Source organism: Callorhinchus milii, unplaced genomic scaffold (assembly GCF_018977255.1).
Source record: "Callorhinchus milii isolate IMCB2004 unplaced genomic scaffold, IMCB_Cmil_1.0 Scaffold23, whole genome shotgun sequence".
Taxonomy (NCBI): domain Eukaryota; kingdom Metazoa; phylum Chordata; class Chondrichthyes; order Chimaeriformes; family Callorhinchidae; genus Callorhinchus; species Callorhinchus milii.
The window spans coordinates 6,409,323-6,422,484 of record NW_024704764.1 but is presented as its reverse complement, the minus strand read 5'-3'; positions in this window follow the sequence as shown (position 1 = coordinate 6,422,484).

Here is a 13,162-nt window from a genome sequence, read left to right as displayed (position 1 = left end):
CGTCATTTAAAATCGTCTGGAAGCATTTTTCCTCTGAACTTCAGAAGCCAGACCTATCACACAAAGAGGAAATATTCAAATTCCTAATGGGGTTAATTTCTCGATCGCCGATGGCACTTCCTTTCGCATGGAAAGAGGAAGGACAAACAACCTGTGTCTCTCTCACACATCTGCCTTTGTCCACATCAGGTAAAGAATCAATGAGTCACTCAGCGAATACCAGTGGGTGAGTGTTCAGCCATTCTGACTCTGTTCTCTGGACTCCATCTTAGAGTCCCTCTGCTTTGTCCCCCCCATCATCCTCACTGTCTTCAAAACCAATCTTAAGAACTATATTTTTTACCTTGGTTTCAGTCACTTTCCTCCTCCTCATTGAGTCGCTTTGCTCCTCAGTTAATAATAATCCTTGCATTTGATACAGCGCCTTATCACGTCTTCGAGATGTCTCAGAGCGCGTCACAGAATATACTGTTAAGTGAATTGATTGTGTACTTTGTGGGCCCTATTCCCACTTCCAACTCAGGCTTCGAGACGTACTACAAACATGTAAAGAGCTTCACAAAGAAGGAAATTGCCATCGTTCTTGAATAGGTACGTTTTCGACCCCCATCAATACACACACGCGCACATACACACCACACACACACACGCATGCACTACTCAATGCATCTTTCTAAACATGTGCCGTTTTTAAAAGACTTAATAAAAATGACCTCTGCGTCGGATGATAAGAACCTGTTACCAATGATGTGGTTCATTAACGACGAGCTGGTTTTAATCAGACAGACTCCTTCCTTTGGAAAACGTAGAGACCTTTTGATTTGGACAAAGATTGCGTTACACAGACTCGGGCAATCGCACAGGCATAATTTCAGCCTGTGCATAATTTCACGAAAGCTGTTCGTTGTTTTTCTTTGTAAAACCTTCTCATCCCTTTTTTTGGATGGATCGGATGGATGGATTTCTTGGGGCCACTTTCTGCTTTGCCGTGCTGCTTCCAAAGCTGTTTCGTATCAGCCAGCATTAGTCCCATAGCTCAGTGGTTAGAACACTCGCCTTGCAAGCGAGAGGACCTGGGTTCGATTCCCAGGCAGTGCGAAACGTTTGGCAATTTTCCTTACTGCACACACACACGCCCTCCACACACACATCTCTATTTACCTCACAATAAGTAGGAACCCGGTTGTTAGTCGATTGGCTTTTCCGGGGGTAATAATTCCTTCAAAAAAATGAAATAATAAATTAGTCAATCAATCCCTGACTGTTTGTGGGGACGCTGTTTGTGGGGATGCTGCTGTGTGCAATTTTGGCTTCTGTGTTTCGCCCACAAATATACCGTCAATTCACTTTGTATATTCTGTGAAGCATTTTGAAATGTCTCAAAGGCGTAATAAAGTTCTGTATCAAATGCAAGGATTATCACTATTATTAAATTCGATTTGCTACTTATTCACCAAAATCCTCAAACTATCCAATCTCTCTTTATTTGGTCGGCCTCCTCCCTGTTATTGTTACTATATCATCCCCAGTTTGTTATAATCAGGAAATTTACATGGCTTAGTTTCTATCCCCTCTTCCAATTGATTGATGCGGTTTTGAAAGTCTTTTCAGTGATTATGACTATACGCACATTGAATTTCAGATATCATTTAAAATAATGATCCTCTGTAGACATTTGCACTAATATACTCCAAAGCTATAATGTGGTACAAAACCTTTCTATCCACCCTCATCATTGCTACGTACACATGTTTCTAATTAGTATTTCTGCTATGAAATGATATACATCAACGGCTGAAGAAGATATCATGTACTGTCCTCTGGGGAGGCTTGATAGAATTCTTAATGATTGTCAAGGCTGTGGACACATTGTCGTCTCTGGTGGAGCCACGCAAATTCTATTTGTTTGGCTGTTTCTCCTTTCACATTCTGTCATGAATTCTCAAAGCCACATGGGCATGAATTCTTACCACTTTGACATAATAATAATCCTTGCATTTCTTACAGCCCCTCATCCTGTCTTTAGGACTTCTCAAAGCGCTTCACAGAACTTACTGTAAAGTGAATTGACTGTATACTTTGTAGGCGAAATGTGGCAGCCAATCGCGCACAGCGGTGTCCCAAAACAGTCGTGGACTGAGAGACCAAATTATTATTTTTTATTATTACACTTTTTTTTGAAGGAATCATCATGAAGCGCAGATTGGTCAGGAAGAATAGGCAAGAGACAAGCCCATAGAAGGGTAGATGCATTGTTGATTTCATACAGTATTTATATACAGAATTCAACACCAGATATGCTCTTACCTTACACTGAGAGATGGGAGATTTACCTCGTGTGTACTGTATAGACAGGACATTGGTGATTGCTCCATCTCTGATATCCAACATTACATTGTATGATCTTATGAAGATTTTATGTTGGAATTGCTAATTTTCAATTAGGCAAACCCTTTATCAAAGGGCCTAATTCTGTGTCTCTTGCATTGTTCAGTTGATTGGATCAGTTAGCTACAGTCACGGTTCGACTGGCTGAATAGATGGAGTTCCACGTAACAGGATATCGCGATAAGATTGAACCCATCCAAAGAACAAAAGCTCGATGGTGAGAATTGCCGACTTGATTCACATCCCGTGAAACAATGGATTTGCAGCTATTATTCGTGCTTGTGATGGTGATCTCGATTTGTTCTCTGTTTCGCTAGTTGCTTTGTCGTTGGCTAAACCTTCGGTTTGTTGGAATTACATGAGAAAAAGTCACAATCTGAACCATCTCTGCCACAGTGTCTTGTGTTCATTGCTTAGTGCAAAGAGTCCGATAGTCATTAAAAAGACAAAAGTGTCATGCGACCACCGAATGCAAAGATTATTTTATTTATTACCCAATAACACTCAGCCACATGGACAGGAATAGTGAGGCCGGGCACACAGTCATTTGGGGCTTATCGAAGAGACTTAGAGCAACAAGCAAAACTACAGCAAATTACATTTGTAAGGCGTCTTTCACGTCAGGAGGACATCCCAAGGCGCTGGACAGTCAGGGATCTGCACCCGAGCTAGTAGTTGGGATCAGGAGGCGTGGAGGGTGGGGAGTGTAGGAATAGGAGGGTGACCGAAGGCATAGTCGAAGAGGAGGGTCTTGAGATGAGTCTTGAAGGAGGCAAGGGAGGGGGAAGGTGCAAGGCAAGCAGGCCAAGAAAGCTTCTGTGATGATTCTATGTGACTAATACAACCTCCATGGCCCTGACTCCATATCAGCAAAAGTGTAGCAGGATTGGGGAGACATTTGCTGAATGTGTTGGGATCACATAAAATAAAATTATGTAAAATAAACACAATCCACGAATGCTTGTGGGACACAGTTGGGCGCAATTGCAGGGTTTCGCCCACCAAATACGCAGTCAATTCACTTTACAGTATTTTCTGTGAAGAGTCTTGAGACGTCTCAATGACGTGATAAGGCATTATATCAAATGCAAGGATTATTATTACTATAATTATAAAAGAATGTCATGATCTCCTCACTGAACCATCTCTGCTGCAGTCTCATTTATTAGCTGTGACCTTGCATTGTCCTTTTGTGCAAATGTATTTAAACCTTCAGTATCTGTAGCGGTAGCTTGTTCTGGGCGCTTGCTTTGCCGTGATTAGCCAGGGCTGGATTTATGTTACACTTCAGTTCTGACGATGTATCTTGGAACACGAAATAAGAGCAAAATCGTTCACTTTTTTCCCCCTTCTTATTTTTACTTTATTGCTGTTTTAAGCAAAGATTTCTAGTGAAGGTAAAGGATAAACCGTCGATGCAAATGTTTGGATTTCACCACTGAGAGCTATAGGTATCACAAAGAACTGCACAGTGGATAGCTCCCTGGGTTTGCTTTCCGAAAGATATAATGCAGTGTTGTATTCCTGTGGTGTACACTCCACTACTAACGCGAGCTCATGTTAGACTAGCGGTGAGGTTAGGGTGTAATTGTATCAAAAAAGAGGTTATTAAAGGAGACAGGCTCCATTCTTCAAACACATGAGACCTGTAGTTACAGGTGGTGTGCGGAGCTTTAAATCTTAACATCCTGAAGTTTAGCTACAGAGGAGTGATTCATCAGTCAACTTAATAACAGCCTTCATTTATTCAGTGTTTCATTAACAGTTAAGACCGCTATGGAATCAACTTCAATGCATCACTTCATGGTTGTTTGTGGGACGTTGCTGTGCATAAGCTGGCTGCTGTTTTTATCTACAAAATAATAATAATAAAATAATAATAGTAATAATCCTTATAATTGGTATATAGGGTCTTTTACATCGGGAGGACGTCCCAAAGCACTCCACAGGAATATATTGTACTAATACTGTAAAGTGCAGTGACTGTGTTTTGTGGGTGAATGCGAAAACAGAAAATGAAACAGAAAATGTTAACGTTCTCATTGAAAATCCCTCGTGAAAACGCATGACTTTTTCTAAATAGCCGAGGGAGGCGAACAGTTAAAAGCCAAACCTACAAGAAAGCAGAGATAAAGGGTTTACAACTGAAAACCGAGATCTGTCTCTATAATGAAAGAGTAACTTAATCCTTAATCACTAAAATACAAAACAATGAAAGGCAAGATCAGATTTTCACACATGGAAATCGCTTACTTTCATGTATTAGGGCCATTAATCAGATGACAGTCTTTTGTGCTGGCGCTTTTAGGGGATTAAAATCGTGTAATGGCTCACCAAGTATTATCCTTCTTGTGGCTAATAATATCCCTTTCAACAGTCACTCAGGGTGCCTCAGACGTGTTTACACCGCAGTGAGATATCTCTGGGGTCCTCTTGTCCTGCTGTTATCCTGCACTGTACAAGGGCAGTAAATTGCTAGCGTTTCGGCAGCATCCATGGCGAGGGAAGCCTTCGGACACGCAGACTGTTTGCCTCCCAGTAACATTGGTACAGATTGTATCATCCTTTCGGTGTTGCAGGAGAGGTCCTAGTAAAATTAGGACCGATGAAAGTGGGAGAGCAGATTAACGAGGGAGATGAGCAAAGTGTGTCAATTGGGGAAAAGAAGCCCAGGGATAGGGTACTGGTGAATAGGACTAATAGCCCAAAGTCAGAATTAAGGACACTATATCTGAATGCACGAGCATTCGAAACAAGATAGATGAACTAACTGCACAAATAGAAACAAACGGGTATGCTCTGGTAGCCATCACCGAGACATGGTTACAGGGAGATCAAGGGTGGGAGCTAAATATTCCAGGGTACGTGGTGTATAGAAAAGATAAGCAATGTGGTAAACGAGGAGGTGGGGTGGCCCTGCTAATAAAGGATGGGATAAAAACAGTAGAGAGGAAAGATTTTAAGTCAGAAAAGCAGGAAGTAGAGTCAGTATGGGTAGAAGTACGTAACAACAAGGGGCAGAAAACTCTAGTGGGAGTAGTTTATAGACCCCCGAACAGCAGTCACAGTATCTCTCAAGGTATAAATCAGGAAATTAGCGGAGCATGTAGCAAAGGAAAAACATTTATTGTGGGTGATTTTAATCTGCATATAGATTAGGACAACCAAATTGGGAAAAGTAAGATAGAGGAAGAGTTTACAGAATGTATTACGGATAATTTTCTAGATCAGTGTGCCGAGGAGCCAACCAGGGAACAGGCCATATTAGACCTTGTTTTGTGCAATGAAGCAGGGCTGATCAGCAAACTGGAAATTAAGGCTCCTCTTGGGCAAAGTGATCATAATATGATGGAACTTAGCATTAAGTTAGAGAGAGAAGTAGTTAAGTCCGAAGCAAAGGTCTTAAAATTAAGTAGAGCCAACTTTGCTGGTATGAGAGAGGATTTAGCTAAAATAAACTGAGAAATTAGACTTAAAGATTTGACAGTAGTCTAGCAATGGCAGACGTTTAAGGAGATAGTGCAAAATTCCCAGCGAGCACAAAACATAACATAACATAACATGTAGGAGCAGGAGTAGGCCATTCGGCCCTTCGAGCCTGCCCCGCCATTCAATCATGGCTGATCTTCTAATCTAACTCCAGCTAATAACCTGACCCTGCCTTATCCCCATATCCCTTTATATCTTTTTCAATAAGAAATCTATCTATCTCAGTCTTGAATATGTTCAAGGACTGAGCGTCAACAGCCCTTTGGGGTAGTGAGTTCCATACATTCACCGCCCTTTGAGTGAAGAAGTTCTTCCTCAACTCAGTGCGAAAGGGCTGCCTCTGATTTTAAGGTTGTGACCCCTGGTTTTAGTTTCTCCAACCGGGGGAAACAATCTCCCACTATCTACTCTATCATTGCCCTTTGATGATCTTATAGGTTTCTAGTATTGCAGGTGTGGTCTCACCAGGGCCCTATACAGTTGCAGCAAGACTTCCCTACTCTTATACTCTAATCCTTTCAATGCTAACATGGAGAGGAGTCCAGTGCAGTCCTGTAGCTCAGTGGTTAGAACACTCGCTTTGCAAGTGAGAGACCTGAGTTCAATTCCAGGCAGAGGGCGAAACCTTGGGCAAGTTTCCTTACTCCACACAGAGCCTAATAATAATCCCTCCAAAAAAACAAAACAATAATAAATTGGTTATTTTCACTCCATGACTGTTTGTGGGACATTGCTGTGCGCCATTGGCTGCCGCGTTCGTCCACAAACATACAGTCAATTCACTCTACAGTATATTCTGTGAAGCGCTTTGGGACGTCTAGAAGACGTGAAAAGCGCTATATCAAATGCAACGATTATTATTATTAACATGCCGTTCACCTTCCTAATTGCTGCTGCACCTGTAGACTAACTTTCTGTGATTGGTGTACAAGGACACCCAAGTCCCTCTGGACACTAACACATTCCAATCTCTCCCCTTCTAAAAAATAACCCGCTCTAAAGTTTTTGCTACCTGGGTAGATGACTTCGCACTTCCCTACATTACACTTCATCTGCCACCTACCTGCCCAATCACCTAACCTATCTATGTCTCGCTGCATTTTTTTAATGTCGTCCTCTGTGTTGACACTTCCTCCTAGTTTTGTGTCATCCGCGAATTTAGATATATTAACTCCGATGTCCTCATCTAGATCGTTGTTGTGGATGGTAAATAGCTGAGGCCCAAGGACTGATCCTTGTGGCACTCCACTAGACACATCCCACCAATCTGAAAAGGATCCGTTTATCCCTACTCTTTGTTTCCTACCTGTTAACCATTCCCCAATCCACGTTAATATGCTCCCCCCAATTCCATGGGCCTTTATCTTTTGGACTAACCTTTTATGCGGCACCTTATTGAATGCCTTCTGGAAGTCCAAATAGACCACATCCACTGATTCACCCTTATTTAGTTTACTGGAAATATCCTCAAAAAACTCTATGAGATTTGTCAAAAATGACTTCCCTTTTGTAAAGCCATGTTGACTTGGCCTAATTATATTGTGCCCTAAATACCGCACTACCACATCCTTAATCAATGATTCTAAATTTTTTCCTATCACTGATGTGAGACTAACTGGCCTATAGTTCCCCATCTTTTCCTTTCCACCTTTTTTAAATAGTGGTGTGACATTTGCGATCTTCCAATCCATGGGGACTGTTCCAGAATCCAAGGAATTTTGGAAGATCAGACATAAGGCCTCCACTATCTCATAAGCTCCTCTTTTAAAACCCTGGGATGCAAACCATCCGGACCAGGGGATTTGTCACTTTTTAGTGCTCACAGTTTCCCGAGCACCAATTCTCTACTAATGAAAATTTCCCTAAGTTGCTCCCTGTCCTTATCCTTTTGGTGCATCTCTATTGTTGGTAGACTTGTTGTGTCTTCTCGGGTGAAGACAGATGCAAAGTACCCATTTAGGGACTCTGCCATGTCCTTGTCCACCATTACAACTTCTCCCGTCTCTGACTGAAGTGGACCTACATTTACCCTCACAGCCTATTCCTCTTAATATATTTGTAAAAACTTTTACAATCAGACTTAATGTTCCTGGCGAGCTTACCCTCATACTCCTTTTTCTCACTCTTCTTGAGTTTTTTAGTTTTATTTTGCTGGTTTCTAAAACTCTCTCAATCTTCAGATTTGCCCCTTTTCTTGGCAGTTTTATAAGCCTTTTCTTTTAATTTGATGCTTTCCCTAACTGCTCTAGTTTGCCACGGATGAATTGTTTTCCCTGTGGTACTCTTATTCCGCAAGGGAATATGCAACTGCTGAGAATTTTGCACTACATCCTTAAATATTTGCCACTGTTGGTCTACATTTTTACCTCTTAATCTTATTCTCCAGTCTATTTTATCTAAATCTTTCCTCATATCTACAAAATTAGCCCTATTTAAATTCAGAATACTTGCCTCGGATTTAACTATATCCCTCTCTAACTTAATGCAGAATTCAATCATATTGTGATAATTCAATCATATTGAGGAATAAGAATGCCACGGGAAAGGTGGCTCAACCGTGGATAACTAGAGCAGTTGGGAAAGTATAAAGTCAAGACTGAGATAGATAGATTTCTTATTGCAAAAGGGATTAAGGGATATGGTGTTAAGGCAGAGTTAGGTTATTAGCTGGAGTTAGATTAGAAGATCAGCCATGATTGAATGGTGGGGCAGGCTCGAAGAGCTGAATGGCCTACTCCTGCTCCTACATATTATGTTATGTTATGTTATGTTATGTTATGTTATGTTATGTTATGTTATGTTATGTTATGTTATGTTATGTTATAAACAGCTAAGATGAGTAGTAAACCTGAGGATTGGGAGAACTTTAGGGATCAACAAAGGAGAACCAAAAAAGTGGTTAAGTGGGAGAAAATGGAATATGAGGGCAAACTAGCGAGGAATATAAGGACAGACTGCAAGAGTTTTTACAAATATATAAAGAGGAAGAGGCTGTCAAAGGTAAATGTGGGTCCGTTAGAGGCAGAAACAGGGGGAATTATAGTAGGGGTCAAAGATATGGCAGAGTCATTGAACAAGTTTTTTGCTACTGTCTTCACTTTAGAAGACACTGAAAACCTACCAAGAATAGAGGGGAACCAAGAAGAAAATGATAATGAGCAACTTGGGGAAATTAATATTAGTAAAGAAATGGTTTTAGGTAAATTGTCAGATCTTAAAACTGATAAATCCCCTGGACCTGATGACCTACATCCTAGGATTTTAAAAGAGGTGGCTACTGAGATAGTGGATGGCTTGTCTTTGATCTTCCAAAATTCTCTGGATTCTGAAACGGTTCCCATGGATTGGAAGATTGCAAACATAACACCACTATTTAAGAAGGGTGGGAGAGAAAAGATGGGGAACTAAAGACCAGTTAGTCTGACATCAGTGGGAGGGAAAATTCTTGAGTCCTTAATTAAGGATGTCATTATGGGATTCCTGGAAGACCATAACAAGATTAGGCAACATGGCTTTACAAAAGGGAAGTCATGCTTAACTAATCTTTTAGAGTTTTTTGAAGATGTATCTGCAGGTTAGATAGGGGGGAACCAGTAGATGTAGTATATTTAGATTTTGAAAAGGCATTTGACAAAGTGCCACACAAAAGGCTATTTCACAAGGTTAAGGATTAATGGGAACATATTAGCATGGATTGAAGAGTGGTTAACGGGTAGAAAACAGAGAGCAGGGATAAACGGGTCCTTCTCGAATTGGCAGGATGTGACTAGTGGATTGCCACAAGGATCAGAGCTTGGGCCTCAGCTATTTACAATTTACATCAATGATCTAGATGAGGACATTGAATGTAACGTATCTAAATTTGCGGATGACACTAAAGTAGGTGGGAGAGTAAGCTCTGAGGATGATGCAAAAAGATTGCAACGGGATATAGATAGGCTCGGGGAGTGGGCGAGTAGATGGCAGATGGAATTTAATGTGGGGAAGTGTGAAGTTATTCACTAAGGTAGAAAAAATAGAAAAACAGATTATTTTCTAGAGGGGGAGAGATTAGATAGTGTTAGTGTTCAGAGGGATTTGGGTGTCCTTGTACACCAGTCTCAAAAAGTTAGTTTGCAGGTGCAGCAGCAACTAAGAAGGCGAACGGCATGTTAGCATTCATTGCAAAAGGTTTAGAGTACAAGAGTAGGGAAGTCTTGGTGCAACTGTATAGGGCCTTGGTGAGACTGCACCGAGAGTATTGTGTGCATGTTTGATCTCCTTATTTAAAAAAGGACATACTTGCCTTTGAGGGGGTGCAGCGTAGATTCACTACGTTAGTTCCTGGGATGAGGGGATTGACCTATGAGGATAGGCTGAATTATCTAGGGCTGTATTCTCTAGAGTACAGAAGAATTAGGGGAAATCTTATTGAAACATATAAGATTCTTAAAGGGCTGATAAAGTAGACACAGAAGGACTGTTTCCCCTGGTAGGAGAATCTATAACCAGGGGTCACAGTCTTGAAATTAAGGGTCAGCCTTTTAGAACAGAGTTGAGGAAACATTTCTTCACTCAGAGGGTAGTGAATCCCAAAAAGCTGTAGATGTTCAGTCCTTGAACATTTTCAAGGCTGAGACTGAAAGATTTTTTTAAAAATAGAGGGATTAGGGGATATGGGGATAGGGCAGGTAATTTGAGTTAGGTCAGAAGATCAGCCATGATCTTATCAAATGGCAGGGCAGGCTTGAGGGGCCGAATGACCTACTCCTGCTCCTAATTCTTATGTTCTTATGTTTTTATGATACAAAACAGGAAAGAATGCCTGAAGGGAAAAGCTATGTGGGAATCCCAACGAAAGGAACACAGTTGTGGTCCCAGCAAAAAGGATACCTAAAGCTCTTCAATAGCAACTTTCAAGAGGGAATTAGATAGGTACGGGAAAAGGAAACATTTGCAGGGCTACGGGGAGAGCGCGGGGAGTGGGATTGATTGGGTAGCTCTTCCAAAGAGCCAGCACAGGCATGATGGACTGAATGGCCTCCTTCTATGCTGTATTATTCTATGATTCTATGATTCTTTGGCAAAGAGAATATTGGGGTTCAATGCTCTGTGGTGAAGCGTCCAATGTGAATAGTCATAATGATAATAAGTGCTTTATTATAATACTAATTTTTCAATAATATGAATTCAGTTGGAGTGCAAACTGGGTGAGGAATCAGAGGTAACTCAGTACTCTAAACTCCCTAAACTCTGTGGTGTGACCCTGATATGAAAAGGGGTTTAAGGGCCTTCTTTATTCAAATCTCTCCAGTGATCTTGCGAAATACTAATGCCCTTTTACCTTCCTCTAGGCACTTTCCAATCTGGTAGCCATGCGGAAGTAATTTAAAGTGAGAGCATTATTAATCCTTGCGGTGTTGTTAATCCTCGCAAACTCTGCTGTTTTGCAACATGTTATTTGCACATTACAAAACAGCAAAGTGTGTGAGACGTCTCGAATCAAAGCACTTCACAGCATGTACTGAAAGCGAATTGACTGTATATTTGGTGGGGCGAATTCCGCCTATCTGCAGAGTGTGGACCTCTGTGTGATGTAGAAGGCAAAACATTTCCAATGGGAAGAAAGGTCTTCCACTAGCTCAGACACTGTTGAGTGCAGGATTGTAACCAAAGTCGCACGAGATCTGCAGACGTAGAGATTGCCATTGCCTCGGACTAACATTAATCCAGCTCATTAATGTTAAAGTGTTCAGGCTTTTATTGAGCAGCAAAGTACATCATGTATCCCATTTGATCCAATTTTGTTCACAGACGTATTGCAGCTTTGACTTCAGCACTCGTTCGAAGTGAACATTAGGAGACAAATCTAATCAAGTCGGGATAGTGAACCCAATTCAGTGGAAAGGGGAGAAATTAAATCTTCCTAATATGACGAATGGCCTATCTGTCTGAAAACGATTATCTATTATGTCTCAGATATTGTTTAACTGTATTACGCTCTCAAAACAAATAGTCAGTGAGAAGAAAAAGGCATTGGCATACAAAATGGGAACAGCTACAATGCTTGTTTGTTGTGTTTAACTTCCAGCAGCAGAGAGCAGTGACAGTGACATTCACTTGTTTTTTNCTCCCATAGAAGATTCATTGCAATCATCATATCGAATACGTTCTAAATCCACAAATGTTTGTGGGGACACCTCTGTGCGCAATTGGCTGCTGTGTTTCATCCATAAAATATACAATCAATTCACTTTACAGTATAACCGGTGAAGCGCTTTGAGACGTCTCGAAGATGTGATAAGGCGTGTATCAAATGCAAGGATTATTATATTATTATTATAATAAAACTCTGCAGATAAGAAGGTTGTGGGTTTGACTCCTGGCGTGGGTGAGCTGGTGTGTTTCTGGGACCAGTTGGTTCATAAACAGAGTTCAGTGCCCAGGGCTAGGCAGAGGAGAAGAAGCACATGCCCAATACATTAGCAATATTAAGGCATTTATTTTTCTAATCGGTAGACTGACTCATCCTTGGAGTCTGGTTGATTGCTATGGGCAATCTTCCAGTAATATTTCCCAAATGGTGGTTCTTAACGTTTGAAGCAAGGCAATAGGTGTAACCAATACTATTCTCTTAGGAGTGAGCCACAGAGGAGCTTGCTTTGGTTCTCATCCAATGTCACGCATTTCAAGGGTGGATCACTGAGTTGGAGTCAGGAGCTGTAACCCTGAGTTGTGTCTTTACTCCCCTCCCCATCCCTGGGGTGCTGGGATCAGCGATAGTGAACCCAAACTGCTCCTTAAACAGAAGCTCAGCACAAGCCAGGAATCGTAACTCGCAATCTTCTAATCTAACCGTGTTAATGCTTTCCTCCAGTTACACCAGTTGTGTCTCTGTATAACCCACATCCCATGCATTAACTGCAACAACAACAACAACAAATTACATTTGTACAGCGCCCTTCACGTCAGGAGGACGTCCTAAGCCTCTGGACATTCAGGGATCTGCACCCAAGCTGGTGGTTGGGATCAGGAGGGGTGGCAGGTGGGGAGGGTTGGGATAGGAGGGTGACTGAAGGCACGGTCGAAGAGGAAGGTCTTGAGATGGGTCTTGAAGGAGGCAAGGGAGGGGGGCAAGGCAGAGGGACTGTGGGTTGGAGTTCCAGAGAATGGGGGCAGAGAGGCTGAAGGCCCGCCCGCCAATGGTGGGGTGGGCAAGTTGGGATGGGTAAGGAGACTGAGAAAAGAGTAAAGAAAATGAATGTGTAATTAACACTTCCTAATAGTTAGCTGACACAGTCCAACT